Here is an 18,557-nt window from a genome sequence, read left to right as displayed (position 1 = left end):
TGCCATATGTGAACTATTTCAGCACTGTGGGACAGCATTTTAATTGCTCTCTTAATGCACCTGGTTCAGCCTCTGTTTTAGGGGACATATGGCACATTTCCCTGGGAATGAGAACTGTTCTAGGATCTTGATTATTTTTCAATGGAATTCAGAATTGTAATGTGATCTTTCCTTAATTTAATTCATTGTACAGTTGACATTCTATCCCATTGTGACTTTTTAAACCAAAGGAATCACCATTTAAGATGTGTGGCATTCAGTCATCAAAGGTTACTGTCATTTTGCAAAGTCACAAAGCAATCATTCTGTAAATTCCATCCTTCCAGAAATTTCTGACTAAATCTGAAGATGAAAATGCCTTCTTCAATGTTATCAACAGAGTAGATTGTCTTCCTTCCAATGTTTGTCATTTAAAATATTATTTTGTCAACACTGAAAGTCATTTTCCTAAAGCCCTTAGATCAAGTAAAATTATCAAGTGCTTTCATTCTAATACTGAGGAAAATGAAGTAAATTCTAGGCAGTCATTTTGAGCGTTTTAATTTCATGTTTTGTTTTAGGATTTATGAATCTGTTGGCACTCAATTCATAGGAAATAAAATAATTCGCTTTGAAAATGCAAATTTCTGTATGCCATAAGGTCGTAAGAGGTTAGTCTTACTGAAAATGCATGAAAAATTTCCAGCATGTCATTATTATTTCTTTCAAGACCTTCCTGGAATTTAATGTGATTTTGCTAAATCTGTGCACAGATGAATGCCTATGGATTTGGAGTCAGGAGACATACTTTCAAATCACTGTTCATTACAATCTAATTTCATTCCATTCAGCAAGATAAGATAATTAATCCATCTGAGCATCCAATCTTTTATCATAAAATGAGAATAAAGCTTACCCAACCGACTCATGGTATAGATTAAATGGGATAATGTATATGAACATACTTTTTGAATATGAAAACAAATCTGTACAGATGTTAGCCACAAATAACCATTTCTTACATTTGATCTCCTAGGACCCATGTGTCCTGGGAGATCATCTCAAATAATTCAATAGCAGAAGCCATGTTTGTATAGTGTTCTCTTGACATCGCTTTTCAATGCTTTTCAAAGCTTGTATGATTTCTTCTTCCAAGTTCCAGGAAGAACTTTTGTCTCCAAACTCAACTCAGTTGCCCTGAGGTAAAAATGTCTTCACTATTTCTTTGAGTTGACAGAGGAAACGTCACGAAGGAAAAAAAAATGCATGATGAGAAAATTCAAATGAATGTCTCAATTGCATATCTTGCAAATTATCTTTACATAATTACGAAAAGCATTTATCATAATTATGCTTTCCATTATAATGAACTGCTGTAGCAACCATTTTGAACATATTACCTTTCTTTCACTTCATATCTATCACCTTCACGATCAATTATGTATTTTACCTACTTTAATAACATCCAAACTCTATTATTTCCACAATTCTCAGGAAGAAGAAGCTACTTTCAATCTATACTACAAACATGGAAGCAAGGTATATAAGCCATCACCAAGGATAAAGCAGATAATGAGCTTTGAGTTTCCTCAGGGCCTTGATTTTCAAATAAATTGAAATTTTGATATTAATAGGTATCTCCATTAACCACCATCTTCACAAACTTATCATCCGCATTTGGCCCTATTCCTGGGTTATACTGGATGAATAAGTCCTACTCTCACCACTGATAGTCACAGGAATAATGCATTGACTACCTGTATCGAACATATATAAAAAGCAGAGGAAGTAATGCTGAGCTAAAGACCCCTGAAATGCAAGCATTCATTTCAATCCCCACTGAGTGACTAGAAACAATACTTGAAACAATAAGCTAAGGATAATATCTGATAGCCTTTAGAAAAGACCAGTAAAACCTCTCTTAATGAAGTATGGGTCTTTTAAAGAGCTAGTTGGACGTGGCTAGTGAGAAGTCAAGAGCAGCATATAAACAGGGAGCTGAAGAGGCGAGATGGAGGACACACATAGCTTACTATGTACATGGATTCAACTCTGAGAAAGGGAGTTGTTTTGGTGGAGGGAAAAGGAAGCTGTAGTGTTGGAAGAGAAAGTCTTGATTCAGACAACATTGATAGACATCTGGAGCAATATGGGGATGCTGTGAGGGAAAGAGGTGTTACATTATTTTTTCTTGGCTGCTACTGTTTGTTCTCTGGGCATCATTTTTGAACATTGTAAGGTGGTAATGTGCACACTGTTCCTACTCTAGGGTTATCTCTTTGTCACTGGAATATAACATAGAGGTTGGTATTTTATCTGGTTATATTTATGCTCATATCCTTATCCACAAGGTACCCATTTTTCTTGTTTCTCCTCCTTGCAGAGAGGCTTTGCATGTTTTCAGAGCTTGTAGTGCGAATATATAATGACTCACTGGTGATATAGATGTTATACTAACAATGGTCATACCAGAGACACATCTCTGAAATCAGGCCCAAGATCAGTGTATTGCTTTAATCATCTGCCTGCCCTGAAGTGGTTCCAGCATCCTAAACACATCAAGAATCTTCAAGGAAGAGAACCATGCTTCTGAAACATTTCACTCTACTAAAACATTATCTTGAAAAAGGGAATTTCTATTAGAGAGACCACAGAATCTCTTTATTTCTGTAAACAAAACTTTGATGCTAGGAGATGTACCCAACAACACTAAAAGAAACTTCTCTAGTGAGGGCACCTTTGCCAGTTCCAATTAGCATCTAAGACACTCAGAAAAGATGCCAGAGGCTATACTATTGCCACCCCCAAAGAACCCACAGCCTTTGCCATCAACCTTTTCAGAAAATCATGGCTATCCTCCCAAAACACTCATTTCTGAATTTAATTATCATTTGAATATTTCATGATTGAAAACTTCAATCACATACCTATACTCTAGATTCAAGAGAGTCTGAGGATATTAAATTTCTTGCTTCCCCTTGATTCATAATGTGAAAGATTTTTTTTAAATGTATGAGAAATATCCACTACATCCCTTACCTGCATGCTTATCACTTCTATACATGGGCATAGCCCAGCCATCCTGGTTATAACATCACTCTCTCCTACTCGATGGTGTGTCATGAACCTCATGGGGATCATCAGAGTTGCTTTTGGCAGTGCCTCCTCCTGAGCTTAACTCAAGGGTGTTTTGGTAGCACCTTTCCCTCTACAGTGACCGCTGGGATACAGAAAAATTAAAATTAATTGTCTCATTAAAATTTGGGGAACTTTGTCCTGTAAGTTTATATAGCATCACCACACCATTTAACAATTAAGTTTCTTTAGTTATTTCATATTTATAAATTCCATATGTCAATTTAATTGTTAGCTTGCAGTTCACCATCCCAATCCCAAACCTGAATCTACACCAATCCATCCCAAACTTGAACGCAGTACAGACTCTTAGAGTACACACGGCAAATAATTTTCCAGGTGAGGCTTATTTGTTTGCCCTGATGGGAGATGCTAATAATCCTCCTAATGTGGAACAGAAACACATCTACACTTGCAGCAATCCTAATTCTAATCTTCACAGCCAATAAAAATATCTAATCCATTTTGCTCATGATCTCCTTTAAGTATCTTTAAAAATGTTTAATCTTTCTCTCTGTAGATCAAACATGCTGTATTTTCTAAATAATTCTCCATTATTTATTACTTTCACTTCAATTTTTCTATACCCTTCTCAGAGCCCAGCTCCTATAATTAACTATAGTGAAACAATTTTTTCTTTTTCTTTCAAGGCGTCTAGTATACTACAGGGCAACTTTGTAGGTGCGTACAAACATTGGAATTCCTTTTACTGAAAATTCAATTACTTTGATGTAGAAAATCATTTCTTTAAGATAAAACGATAGAATATGCATATATTATTTGCCCTATACTTCAAAGCAGATGTGTATATTTTGTATGCCCACCTCTATTTACATTTGCAACCTTTCCCGATATATTCATCTGATTATTAAATACCTAATTTAAACCACAAGCCTCCTAGAGATTTTGGACATGTGGTTATATGGTGTTTAATGAGCTTTTAAGCCTGATTTTGCTACATGAAAAGGGAAACGAGTAGATAAATACCTATGAAAGGGGACATACATCAATGGCTATCTATGACATTGTCTGGCTCCTTGGGCAATATACAAATCCTCACAAAATTCACTTGTGACATTACACAATATTTGTAGTCAAGAGAGTCTCTGCTTCCCAAACCCAAATATGGTCCCTGGCTGGCATTTTAAGGAATAATTTTCATACCATATCTGTATGCTGGAAAGGAAGAGTTTATTCCCGTGATAGGTCTGGTAGAATGTTTGGAAGAGGGTACTCCCAAGAAATGAAAATTTGCACCACGAAAAAAATTCCAGAATATGAAAATCAAATGATAATGTGGAATGCAGGTCAGGCAGCTGAGGGAGTTTAGCATAGAAGAGAAGGTGAATGAGTAACATTGAACAATCTCTTCTGAAATACGTATTTACTCAGAAAAAAATCAGCTAATATAGCAGCCACACCGCAATATTTAAACTTTATAACTCACTTTAAAAGTGTGGTATTATATAAAGACATACAGAATTTACCCCCAGCTCCACCCTTATTCTCATGATCAGTGGCAGAAGAAAAGAATTAATATCTTGTGTTTGTGATTGATGTGGAAATAAACAACAGCAAGAATATGAGAGAGTAGCTTCACATGAAAAAGCTGAATGTACCGAAGTAGCTTAAATAAAATGGGATTAAATGAGATAATATACGTCAAGGACCTTTAACGATAAAGTGCTTTAAAACTGTAAGGCATCATAATTGTATAAGAAAGGGAGAATCACCTTGCACACTTCTCTCATTTCTCTGATCAGTCACTGGAGGCTGTCATTCCAAAGACCACAGCACCTTCACTGCAGGAAGGACTCATATCATAAAGTCTCCTTTGAGTGTATCCTCCAAAGCTTTTCTAACTACTTTCATGCACGCAACGCTTTATCTCAGTATCTAGGGATTAGATGAGGTTTTCTTTCTTGATCTTTTCAGAAGTTCATTGTCTTCCAAAGTGATTTGCATTCCAAATAATGTGGATAATTCAATCATGACAGCATTTTTTTCTGATCCTCCTCGTTATTTTTTACAGCTGCACAGTATCCCATCATGTAGATGAACCACATTTATTCAACCAATTTCCTATATATGGACATTCAGATGATTTCCAATATTTATAAACAATGTTGTAATGAATAAGATCTATATATTAATTTATGCATATCATTGGAAATATGCCCTAGAATTCCTTTAAGTGGGATTGAGGGGTCAAAAGGCATGCACCTGTTTTGGTACACATGGCCAAACTCTTCTCTATATGAATGTTGCACTGATTTTCATTTCCCACGCTTATCAATGAGTGAGAACCTCTTTTTCCCATAGACTTGTCGACAGATTGTGTAACCAAGATTTTTTTTTAAGATTTTATTTTTCCTTTTTCTCCCCAAAGCCCCTCGGTACATAGTCGTGTATTTTTAGTTGTGGGTCCTTCTAGTTGTGGCATGTGGGACACCACCTCAGCATGGCTTGATGAGTGGTGCCATGTCCACGCCCAGGATTTGAACTGGCGAAACCCTGGGCCGCCTAAGCAGAGCGCATGAACTTAATCACTAAGCCATGGGGCCAGTCCCCCCAATTTTTTTTTTAACTTTTGCCAACTTAGGTAAGAATCAGTGAAAAAAATAGTTTTATTTCTATTTATCTTATCATGAATGAAGTTGAATATGTTTTTAAGTATTTAAAGACCTTTCGTAATTTTTTTTTTGGCCAATTGACTTTCCATGTATTTTACCCATTTCCACAACATTTTAAAGAGTTCTTTATATATTAGGGGCACTAGCACTAATATATAAAGATTGTACTCATGGTGTGCATTTGTGACATGCAATTTTTTGTAGTTAAATTTATGTAAGTTGTGTTTTATTTTATCGGAATCTTCAGCATGTTTGGAAAACTTTTCTCCACACCCATGTTATAGATGAATTCATCCCATTTTCAAGTATTTACATGCTCCCTTTTTTTCTACAGTAGAGCACTCATTCATTTGAAATTTATTCTTAGATATACAACGAGGCATAGCTCAAATTTTATATCTTTCTAAAGAGATACCCAGTTGTGCTAACACAACTTATTTCAAAGTCCATCTTTACACTAGTGATTTGAGATACATCTTTATAATACGCTGAGTTTCTATTTACACTGGAGTCAATTTCTTGACTTCCTATTCTGGGCACTGGTCTTTCTAATTATGTACCCAGTACCACAGTTAAGTATAAAGGCTTTATAGTATGTTCTCGCATCTGGTAAGCTCCCTATTCTTGTATGTGTTTCATATGAATTTTAGAGTAAAAATCTCTAGCTCTGTACAATAGCTTTTGGATATATTTGATTGCAATAAACATATATAAATTACTTACAGAAAACTGATAAGTTTATTTTGCTGAATTTTTCTATCCAAAAACTAGGCATGTTTTTATATTTGTTCAAGTTACTTTTAAATCATCCAAAAATTTTATAATTTTTTTCCTCATATAGGTTCTGCACAATTATTGATACAATTCTTTCCAAGTATTTAATGTCTTTTTTGCTATTGTAACTGACGTTTAACATTATATCCTCTAACTTGTAATTGTTTATGTGTATGAAGGGTATCGGATCATTTATGTTGATTTTACACCTTGCTAGCTTAATAAATTCTTTTACTACTTGAAATAGTTTCATAATTGATTCTTTAAGATCTTCCAGGTATATAATCATAACATATGCAAATACAAATAGAGATACTTTCCATATTAATTTTCCTAATTCATTTATATTGTCTAAATCCAATGGCTAATACAATACTCTTTTGATCATATTGTAGATAGTGGGCTTCGTTGCTTTGTTCATAACCTTAGTTGAAATTCCTTTAATATTTTCCCATTAAGTAATATGACAGCTTTATGATTAATGAGTTTGTATGAAAAAATTTATGTTAAGGACATATCCCAAAACTGCTGGTATGATTTTTTTAGTGTTTTAATCAGGAATGCTTGTAGCCAATGATTTTCATATATTCAAGATTCTTTGAGATACCATCTTGGATCTCTGAATGTAGTGTATTATAATAATAGATTTTTGAAAATATTGTGCATTTAACATTACAAAATACTATGACGGAAAGAAGATCTAAGTAAATAGAATGATATACCATGTCCATGAATTAGGAGACTCAATGTTTTTAAAACATCAACTCTCCCCAAATTTATCTATGTATTTATCAAAGCAATCTCAATTAAAATCTCGGCAGCCTGTTTTTTTAGAACTTGATAAGCAGATTCTAAAATTTACATGAAAATTCAACTGACCTAGAATGTCCAAAACCATTTTGAAAAACAACAGTTTGGAAACTCAATTTGATTTCAAGAATTACAGTAACTGAAACTATAGAATTGGTGGGAGGATAAATTTATGGCCACAGGGCAAAATATAATGTCCTTAAAAAGAGCCGCACACATGATCAATTGACTTTTGACAAAGATGCTCAGATAACTAAATAGAGAAGAGAAAGGCATTTCAACAAATAGTGCTGGAATAATTTGATATGCATATGGAAAAAATGAACCCCATTCGTTACTTAACACTATACACAAAAAATAATTTTAAATAGACAGAGTCCTAATCATAAAAGCTAAAGCAATAAAACTTCCAAAAATGCATACAAAAAAGTAACGAATGCGAGAATGGATAAACAAACTGATGTATTCAAAAAATGTAACATTACTCAGTTAACAAAATATAAGTCATGCAGCATGGATGAAGCTTGAAAACATTATATAGAAAAAAAAAAGTCAGACACAAAAGAATATGACCACATAAACCCATTTGTGTGAAAGTTTAGAACAAACTAATGTATAATGGTGGAAAGCAAAGTGGTTGTTGGCTGGGGCCAAGAGTGGAGGTGGTGGTTGATTTCAAATGGGCTTAAAGAAACTTCCTGTTGTGAAGAAAATGTTTTATCTTTTACTTGTGGTGTCCAGAACTCTTGAAGTGCACATTTAAAATGAGAATATTTATTATATGTAAATTTTAACTTAATAATTCTGATTTAATTAAAAAGCAAGAAATATATTGGGTAATATTTGAGGTGTTTCTTCATAGTGTGTCTTGAAGTAAAAATGTGGACTACAAGGCTGGTGAATCCATGCATGCAAAACTAAATAAATATCTAAAACTAGGTTATCCTCTGTCTTTAGACCTAAGATAAAGTTTTTGTAACATGCTTCAGTTGAAATATGTATCTTCTTCAGCTGCCTCTACTCATTGATAAATTCTCATTGTTGGGTCATATTGTTCCAATAATTTCTTTTTTTTAAGACTGGCCCTGAGCTAACATCTGTTGCCAATATTCCTCCTTTTTTTTCTCCCTAAAGCCCCAGTACATAGTTGTATATCCGCATTGTAAGTCATTCTACTTCCTCTATGTGTGAAGCCACCACAGCATGGTTTGATGAGTGGTGGGTAGGTCGGCACTCAGGATCTGAACCGGCAAACCCCAGGCTGTGGAGGAAGAGCATGCAAACTTAACCACTACACCACAGGGCTGGCCCCTCTAATAATTTTTTTAATGAAATCCTTCTGAGTTAGAAACGTTTTTGGGTTTTTTTTGCTGAGGAAGATTCTCCTTGAGCTAACTCTGCTGCCAATCTTCCTCTTTTTTTGCTTGAGAAGGATTAGCCCTGAACTAACACCTGTGCCAATCTTCCTGTGTTTTGTACGTGGGTCACCACCACAGCATGGCTAATGAGTGGTCTAGGTCCACGCATGGGATCCAACCCCTTCAACCTGGGCTGCTGAAGCAGAGTATGCCGAACTTAACCACTACACCAGGGGGCCACCCTCTAGTTTTTTTTTCCATGTCATCTTTCAGCTACTCACTTTTAAGTCCATCTTCTATCAACTTACTTTTCAGTCCATCTATGTCAAATACTTTTGTAATATTTCAAATTTGCTCTTTCTGTGAACCTCAAAACTCCATATGCCTTTATGGTTGATAATAATAACTAGTGTGTATATTAATATTATTTTATAGTTTATAAAATAGTTTATTCCAAAAACATTAAATTTAAATGAATGTATATTCTCCTAATATAGAAGAAAAATATTGACAGCTTATTTTTATTGGAGGGAATGTCTTCTATAAATTTAAAACTTCAAAGAAAACAACATTTCTCATCCTAATACAGTTCAGGGCTTGGAAACAATCAAATACAAACTAACATCCCTTTAAATGTATCTGGATCAGGGAGAATATTTTCAAATACTATCAAATTGTAACTCTGCAATCTGGATGAAACAGCTAATAAATGATGGTGAAGGCAGAATTTATTTATATGTTTTAAATCACTGGGAATTTGTGAATGCTAATTGGTCTCTTGCTGCTCTCTCAAGTCCTGCTGTCTTATACCATGAGAAAATTTGTAAAGAAATGTGTGCAGTAATTGGTAATTGCATTGATGGTGGAGAAAAAAATCCTGAGATTGACTTTTCATGGTCGCTTTAAGAATTTATTATCTGAATGGGAAGAAGCAGCTGGATCCAATCTTTGAAATCTGTAGCAATAACCAGACAGTTTTTCTTCAAATAATGTATGTAGCATTGTGAAAACAGAGCATTTGGATATTTTACTGTCATGTAAAACATTTCTACTTAAATGGAATAGCAAGATGTATTAGGTGGAATATAAATGGGTTTTCTAGGAGAGTTTCCCAACCTCTGTGCCTGAGATTAAAACCATGAAATATTTATGAATCTTAAGTTTCTTTATAGAAGAGAGAAAAATAAGAACATTGCCCTAAAGAGTGAGGGCAAAGATTCTTAAAGATACAAAGTAAACAGTACTTTATATTTCCCCAATGTATTTAGTCATGAGTCATGAAGGGATATTTAACAAATGAAAATATATTTTCAGAAGCTTGACACGATTCCATCTGAGTTATCAAAGCTTTTCACTTTGTGTTTATGGTTTTTGTACCAATTTTAGGACATTATCTCCCCAGACTCAATATTAATGATGCATATACAGCCTGGTAAAGTAAGCTTTTCTTTTGGTTATAGCTGAGGAGCTTGACAAAGCTTATAGCAGCAAAATATCTGGAATGCAAAATTAAATGAGAATTTGTGACATAAAATTAATCAAGTAGCTGCAATCTCAGATAATGCCGTTACAGTTCATCCTTCTATTTCACAAATATTCCGTCAACTAATATCTCTGAGTGTTTGCAAAACATTGTGTTAAATATGTGGGCAATTAAGTGACTAAGAAGACCCAGTCCTTACCTGGAAATAATTCAATGAGATTTAACCCATGGCTTTTGTAGCATGTTCTGTCTCCATGCAAATTTTTCTTTTTTTCTTTTAAAGATTTGCACCTGAGCTAATGACTGTTGCCAATCTTTTATTTTTTCTGCTTTTTGTTCTCCCCAAGTCCCCTCAGTACATAGTTTCATATTTTAGTTGTGGATCCTTCTAGTTGTGGCATGTGGGACGTCGTCTCAGCATGGCCTGATGAGCGTGCCATGTCTGCGCCCAGGATCCAAACTGGTGAAACCCTGGGCTTCTGAAGTGGAGAGTGTGAACTTAACCACTAGGCCACGGGGCTGGCCCCTCCAGACAAATTTTAAAATGTGTCCTCAGAGCCCTCTGGTGGGTCAGAGGCACCATAGTGGCAAAAAAAGATGCTGAGTGGGTGGGATTTTTCCTATTCTTCTTTCTTCTCTGTCCTATTCCAACCAGAAGCGTCCGCTTTCTCTCTTTTTATGTAGGAGTGTCAACTAATTTTTTGTTTGACACATCTTCCCAACTTCTTATAAAAATTTTTATAACCCTTACCTTGCCATGCTATCAATGGAGACCTGATATAAGTATTTTTAAAAAAGGCTATGTTTATTCAAACATCGTGTATTTATTCATTATTTCAACAGATACTTACCGAGCTAAAAATGTGAGCTATGTATTAACATTTTATATGTTCATTTAGTCCTAAATCCTACCTAATCTCCTAATCTTAGGAAAGATTTGACATTGCTTCATGTACTCCCCAACAGACATGTGAGAGGTCCAATTTAAATTCTATGTCCACACACTCTACATCACGGACACTTCTTTCTCTTGTAGTGACTATGCTCCTTCCCATAGGGTGAACACAACAGAAAGAAAACTCTAGGCCACATTTTTCTGCGTGGCCCCGATCTGCTCTACCTCTCTAAATTGCTTCTCCTGAAAGGAGGAGTCATTTATTTTCCATTTTATAACTCATTACCACTGCAGATTCTACGACCAACTTAATCACCATCAGAATTTACTTTTTAGTTGTTACCTCTTAAAATTACACAGGCATATTACCCTTGATACTGGTTCTATTCTGATGGTATGAGTCAGTTTTAATAACACAAACTCTGACTCATTTTGTCACCTTGACTCCACATCATACCACTGTGTAGGTAAATATCTCTCAGATTTTATTCCTCTGTTCTCAAATCTGTATATTCATGACTTCCCAGGATCTTAGCCCTTCCAGAACTGAGGCTCTTCCTTGCTCTACCAATCTACCCCATCCAGACACTGCACTTACCTAGTTACAAGGCTTTCTTAATGCTGAATGTGACTTGTTCCTAATTTCCCATGTCCCTTGCTACATATTTGCCTGTGAAGAGGTGCCTGCTGATGTGGTCTCTGAATTTTCTGTGCATCGTCTCTACTAAACGAAGAAGTCTTTTTTTGAAAAAAAAATTCCATTTCCTAAAGAAATCTAATACAGAACCCAAGTATATTAAGCAAACAGCAGTAAAAGCTCATCTGTCCACTTGGCTCTTCCTGTCTTCACCAGAACTCTCTGAAACAGACATACAAGACACTGGTTTGGTCTAATACCCATATAGATAAGTTCACTGAAACCCAAACACATTAGAAATGACCTTTCTAGGGTCATATGGCTGGTCTAAGTCCAATTTTTGGTCTCTCTCTGTATTCCAAAGCTAAACACTTGTGGACCAACTTTTGTTCAAAAAGAATGGAATTATTATTATTTTTTAATCTTGTAGCCAATTCTATGTCTCTATTTTTATCCTTTAAAAACTGCACTAACTTTTATGAATTAATTAACTTTTATAAATATCTGCCTAATTTTATAAGGCAAACACCTCCTAGTTTGCTTTTCACATTTTTGGGTTAGCTCAATGTGGATACAGAGAGCTCTTTTTAGAGGATTTACACTTTCTACAGCAGAATACGATTTTTGGAACACACTTTAAAATATCACGTCAAGGTTTATAAATAGGTATGAAAAGGTTTTTCCACATTGAATGGAGGAGAAGAGTTACCTCAAATAGGTTAAGTCAACTGAGAGAAGCTGGAAAAAGTTTCGGTACGTGGAATAGCCTGCTGTTCTTTCACAACTGATTAATTTTTCATTAGGTCTTAAATTTAAAAAAATAGTTTTTGGACTCATCATGTATTTGCCTGAATTATGGATCAAACTACATTTACATCTTATGGTTAAACTAATCAAATTGTCTATTTGGGTTGTTTTCGTATAATTAGATACGAGTTCCAATTCAATTGAACATTAAGAAATTTTAAATAATTCCGTATGAAACCCATGTGATCTTCCTTTAAGTAATGGCAGTATGTTTCCTTAGCTTGCTAAACAAGCAGATGTGGGGAATTATATTGAGCTTCTTCTGACTAACAGGTGATTAATTAAACTAGAATTAATTTTAGATCCTTATTATGAGCGGTGGTCAAGATTTGTGGGGAGTTCTGACACAGGAAATCACAACCTGATGACGCCAAGGTTGCTAATGTTCATATATAATGTCATTTGAGTGAAATACGGAGACAGCAATAAGAGAAGAAAATCATCTGAATGTTTACTTAGCTATCAGTTATGTTGAATTGCTATCACATGTCTAGGAGGTGAGGGGCACTTGGAAGATGATTTCCTACTATGTAATGCCCATTATGAGGATGTTTCTGCATTATCATGTTTGAAAAAATAGAAACAGAAGTTATCCTTTTCTTAACTACTGACTCTTTCCAACTTCCAATAACTCTTCCTTCTCCTCTCTTCATTCAAAACAAGCTATCAAGTATGAAAACTTTGTACGATTGCAACCTCCCTTCTTCCCTATTGTCCCATCTTTCCTCTTCTCTTCTCTAAGAGGTTCTCCTCAACCAGCAAAATTCACACGAAGATACCCATCCTGTGTATCATTCTTTAAATAGTGACTATTAGATTTAACTAAGTGATGCATTTGGTTTAAAATTGCAAATGAATTGTTTATAAACATTAGTGTGTTTCAGAATCATCTTCTTTTTTGGGAGGAGATAAAAATTCCTAGGCTCTATCCCTTAAGATTTGTTTTCGGTAGATCTGTTTAGGGCTTAGGAATCTGCATTAAAAAAATGTTACCTGAAGACTGGAGCAAGTTGACCCCAGACTAGATTTTGAGAAATACTATCGCAAAATTCTGAAACCCTTTGAAGTCAATCTGTTTTCAATATCTGAAGAAAGTAGGGTTTCTGAGTGCCCCTTCATCTAACATCCTATGCTGGCATACTAATTTCCATAGTAACTAATCGTTAACGAGTTTTAATGTTTTCAAATGGACCTTCTCATCCATTGAAGTTGGCACTTGGTAGCGATTTCCATCTGGAGACACATAACACTCAGTTCTTGGAACCTTAAAAAATAATATTATCTCTGTTAAAATTTCTTCCCTAATGTTTTCTCTTGTCTATTTCTGTAAATTTTTTAAGTCACATGTGACATCCTGAATTGTACCCATGATCTTTTCATTCTTATTGTGATTCATTTGTTCAGTTTTATTTCCTGGGGTTTTCAATCAGTTTGTTCTTTCCACTGTTTTTATTGATTTTTTAAAAGTTTTCAACCATCATATTTTTAATTTTTATTTTTCTTCCTTTTGTTCCCTTTATTTTTCACATTTCATAAAAGGAGTATCTTCTCTTTTTTTCCAAATTTCTTGTTTTCCTCATTGTCTCAACTTCCCCTGTTTTTTTTCTTTTTTTAATTTTCTTCATCACTTTCTTTCTTTTAGAGTCTTTCCTCATATGCCTGGTAACTATTGACTGGCATTTCTGTTGGAGAAGCGTTAAATGGAAATCAGAAGGTTAACTGGATTGTCCCAATGTGTTTCTCATAGTAGGATGATAAGATGACTGTGTCACTTTTAGTTAGAAGGGAGAGAACCCCCTAATATTCCTATTTGTAAGTCTTTTCTCTAGGTAGCTTAGTTTCTTCTGAAAAGGTTTCTGACTGTGGAGTATAAGGCTGGCGGGCAAGGTAGGGGCTGGAGGGGAAGTAGTTTGGCCCACCCAGGATGGCATTCACACTTAAAGTTCTTGATTACATTTCTATGCCTCAGTCCTACCTCCTCTGTACCTGAGTACCCATATGGAGAGCCTCCTCTGTATTTAAAGTTCTGAGAGACTATCTACAGAGATTGGAAGAGGGGGTGTTGCTTGTCTGTTCTTCAAGTTGGGTGGAAATTCAGGACTCTCAAAGATTTTTAACCGAAAGATCAGACAGTCGTCTGTTTATGTCTCCATCCAGGATATCTGGTATCTGCAAATCTGAAGTCTCTCCGGGGTCCGGGGTGGAGGTTACATTATCTTGGCTACCATTAGTGTATTCCTCTGCACTGTCTGGAGAATTTTTTCTCTTTATTTGTTCTGCCAAGTTGTTTATCATTCCTAGATCCACTTTTAAGGGTTAAGGATATCTTCTACTTTCACTGAAGACCACAGATTCTATTGGAAAACTTCACTCTTACAGATATTCTTTCCAGATTCCATTAACTTTTCCTCTCTTGCCCTTTAAGTCTAGGGGTGGTGCCTCTCTGCTGTTACTAACCCAAGGGTACTACAGCATTCTTTGCTGGTTTTTCTTAAATCTATGTTAATACTCCTTTTATTAAACTCCTCAGTTTCCCTTTCTGAGAGTGACATGTTTTTGATGAGATCCCAAATAAAAAAAAAAAAGCATGTAATCTGTGACACATTAGATGCAATATATGTAATTTCACAAGATTTTGTAAGAAATCAAGCTGTTATGATCTATAATTACCTGACTGAATCTACAAAAAGCCACATTTAAACAGAACTGATAGGATTTTCAGAGAATTAACATAGATTCACTATGTTTCACGTTCAGAAGTTCCCAAGTTATCAGGAGCTGGGAAGCCTACAAAAGTAATTTATTTTTCTCTAAGATCGTTTTGATGAATTACCTCTATTTGTACTGAGTTCTCCTGTCTAGGCGACACAGGGAGCTATCCAAGGTACTACTGAGTGCTCACAAAGACCAGGAGCTGGACGGGACCACACTCCACCCTGAGTCTTACAGTCCCCGTTGACCTAATGACAACATGCAGATTTATAAGATAAGCTATTGCACAGCTACAAAGACATTCAGTGTTTCTGAAATAGGAAGATATGGGTCATTCCTACAATGAAAAGGCTGAAAATATTTCTAACATGTTTCATACACTAGGGCATCATTATAGATCTGGCAAATTTTAACAATGCTCAGCAATTAATTTAGGAATTGGGTTGGGAGGTCTGACAATACATGTCAGCTTGTAACAAGTATTAAAAATCGTGCCTTATAACACGTCATCATCATAAAATTTCATTTCTTCTAATAGCTATAGCTATGCCTCAGTCCACTTTCAACCAATGACCAAAATCAGAATTAACAACTTACTTGGAGTATCTTTTTCTAGAACAATCCTACATTTTCTGTATATAGTTACTAAGAAAATATCCAAAAAAGTATAAGAAAGATATTATTATTATTAATATTATTATGCATGTTTTAATTTTATTATTTTAATCAGACCTGCAAGGTCTCGATTATCTCTAGAACTCTTGGGAAATGAACCAAATGTATGTAGGCCAACTCCTCTTCAAAGGACAGCAAGTGCTATCAGATCAGCACAATAAAGTGACTGACTCCTTATAAATTTAGACAATATATTTATTGATGAAAATTCTGTATATTCATCCAACTTCCCTGAATTGTTCTCTAATCTGTTCCTTTTATATTCAATAACAAATCAAATAATACTCATAATAGTGATGATGATGATGCCATAGTCATTTCTCTGATTTTTTTTTGATGCTGAGTCTTGAAAAACAAAGACAATTATCCTTAGAAAAATGTGCATTTTTCCTTGTGCCTTTCAGTTCTTCTTATGTTATATCTGAATAGATATTCTACATAAGAAATATGTTAACTGATAATTAGGAAATTGATATTTTAATAGGCTTTATAACATTTATTTTTAACTCTTTTATTGTTTTTAGGTAAATACAGAGCTGACCACTTTTTTCCCATAGAGATTATATAGAATGATCTCTATTCATTTTTCCCCTCTCTACATAATAGAGAAAAATATTGTGCTATTTGCTTTGAGAAAATTTTCCAAATATCTTTTATATTTTGTTTGATGCTGGGTACAAACTGCACTTGAGAACAAAGAATGAATTTACTTGGCATAGGAGGAAAGATGAGGAACAATTCCAAACATCAGCATCTTCTTGTCAATATTCTGTCAGTGCACTCTCTGGCTTGTTCATTACCCAGTAATTGTTACTTCTGTTTCTATCAGAATGCTTTTATACACTTTCCTCCCCAGATATAGTTCTTTCTCTCTGCAATCACATGATGACTCTTTCAGGGTTTTAGTATGCTCATGGTAGGCCAGATATTAGACAATTTGGTGAATGTCATTTTATTTGTAAAGGAAATGAAATATATTTTAGAACTAAGATTAGTTTTATAAGTTTCATAAAACATGTCAATAGTAATAATTGTCCCTGCACTTTGCAGGACAATGAAGTGCAACAGTAGATAAAAATGCAGTTGCCAGGAGGGCAAATGTGTACAGCTTAATATCTTTAAAAAGACACCTGGAGTTAAGAATTTCTAAAATGAACTAATGAATGATTTGAGGTAAAGACTTTCATCTTCCTACGTGAGCAGAAATAGATTTCGTTCAGGTTATACTAAGAGGGCTTGCTTGTCTGGCCAAGCTAGGAACAGTGCCAGCTCTTTCAAGTTCTCACTGAAGAGAATCTGGGGAATTCTTTTGTGGCGATGGATATGCTAATTAGCTTGACTGTAATCATCATTTCACTATGTATGTGTATATCAGAACATCATGTTGACACCTTAAATACATACCATTTTATTACAAAATAAAATAAAAGCAATAAAGTGAAACCAATAGTTCTAGAGTTTACAAGGTATTGTACTAGGCTGTCAGGTTTGAAATAGTCTGCTCTTGAATTAGGCTGATCTAGAAAGTAGACTCCTGAAGTCTTGAAGGCTTCGAGAGATTTTAATTTTAGAAATTTGAACTGGGGAAAGTTAAAATAGGAAACAAAAAACGGGGTTTTTCTGTGAATTTTATTCCTAACTAGCTATGAGACTTAGATTCAAATTTTTTAGTATCTCTGTACCTCATTTTCCTTTTCCCTGGGAGAAATGGGCTAGAGGGATGTCTTACAAAGAGATGAATATTCTGTGGTTCTTTGGCATGCATACTTGAGGGACAGAAGAAAGGAAAAGTACTTTTCGTAATGGAATATCTTAGTACCTGTCTCCAGACACCAGAGCCATAGAACTGTGACAGAGAACATACTGCCTTCATTCTCTTTCTAATCTTTCACCTATCCCTGAATTTGGATGTCTGTGATGTATACTTCCCTTGTAAACCTCAGAGTATTTCTAGGTAATTAGTTGTAAATTTGAATAACTTAATGTGAAGATACAACTTCTGAAAATATCTCTTCTTCTTCTTCTCAGGATGCTGGCACTTTACTAAAAAAAAAAAAAAAAAGCTCAAATAATAAGTGGCTGAAATTATATAATCTACCAGAAGAGGAAGGCACATGGACACACATGCTGATATTCATTATTCTATAATTTATTGATAGGCCTTCTGTGGGTTCTTGGATCTACATCTCAGCTTTTCTTCTTCTTATTGTCTTTGCAAAATTATGAAAATGCTCTAAGCAGCAATTTAGCTCACTAAAAGCGGGGGATATGTAAGAGCATTCCTCACTTGGTTATGGAGAGGAGACATGAGAGAATATATGTGAAGCGATGAACAAAGCGCATGGAAAATAGTAAATAGACAATGAATGTAGCTTATTTTTATATCTGTTGTACCAAAATGGAGAAAAGTCGGTTCATAGAGACATTTTGGTAAAATGGTTGAGACCATGGTTTCTGAGACTAAATCTTTCTGGATTCAAATCTCAAATACAATATTAATTGGTTGTTGACCCCTAAAAAAGTTATTTAAACTCTGTGCATCAGCTACTCCATTGAAAAAAAAAGATACAAGGATGCTTCACTCATAGAATTGTTATTAGTAAATGGATTGCCACATGTGAATCCTAACAATTATATCAATCAATTACTTATAACTGTA

The sequence above is a fragment of the Equus quagga genome, chromosome 15 (genome assembly GCF_021613505.1).
Source record: "Equus quagga isolate Etosha38 chromosome 15, UCLA_HA_Equagga_1.0, whole genome shotgun sequence".
Taxonomy (NCBI): domain Eukaryota; kingdom Metazoa; phylum Chordata; class Mammalia; order Perissodactyla; family Equidae; genus Equus; species Equus quagga.
The sequence above is the reverse complement of the archived record's forward strand: the minus strand, read 5'-3'. Positions refer to the sequence as shown.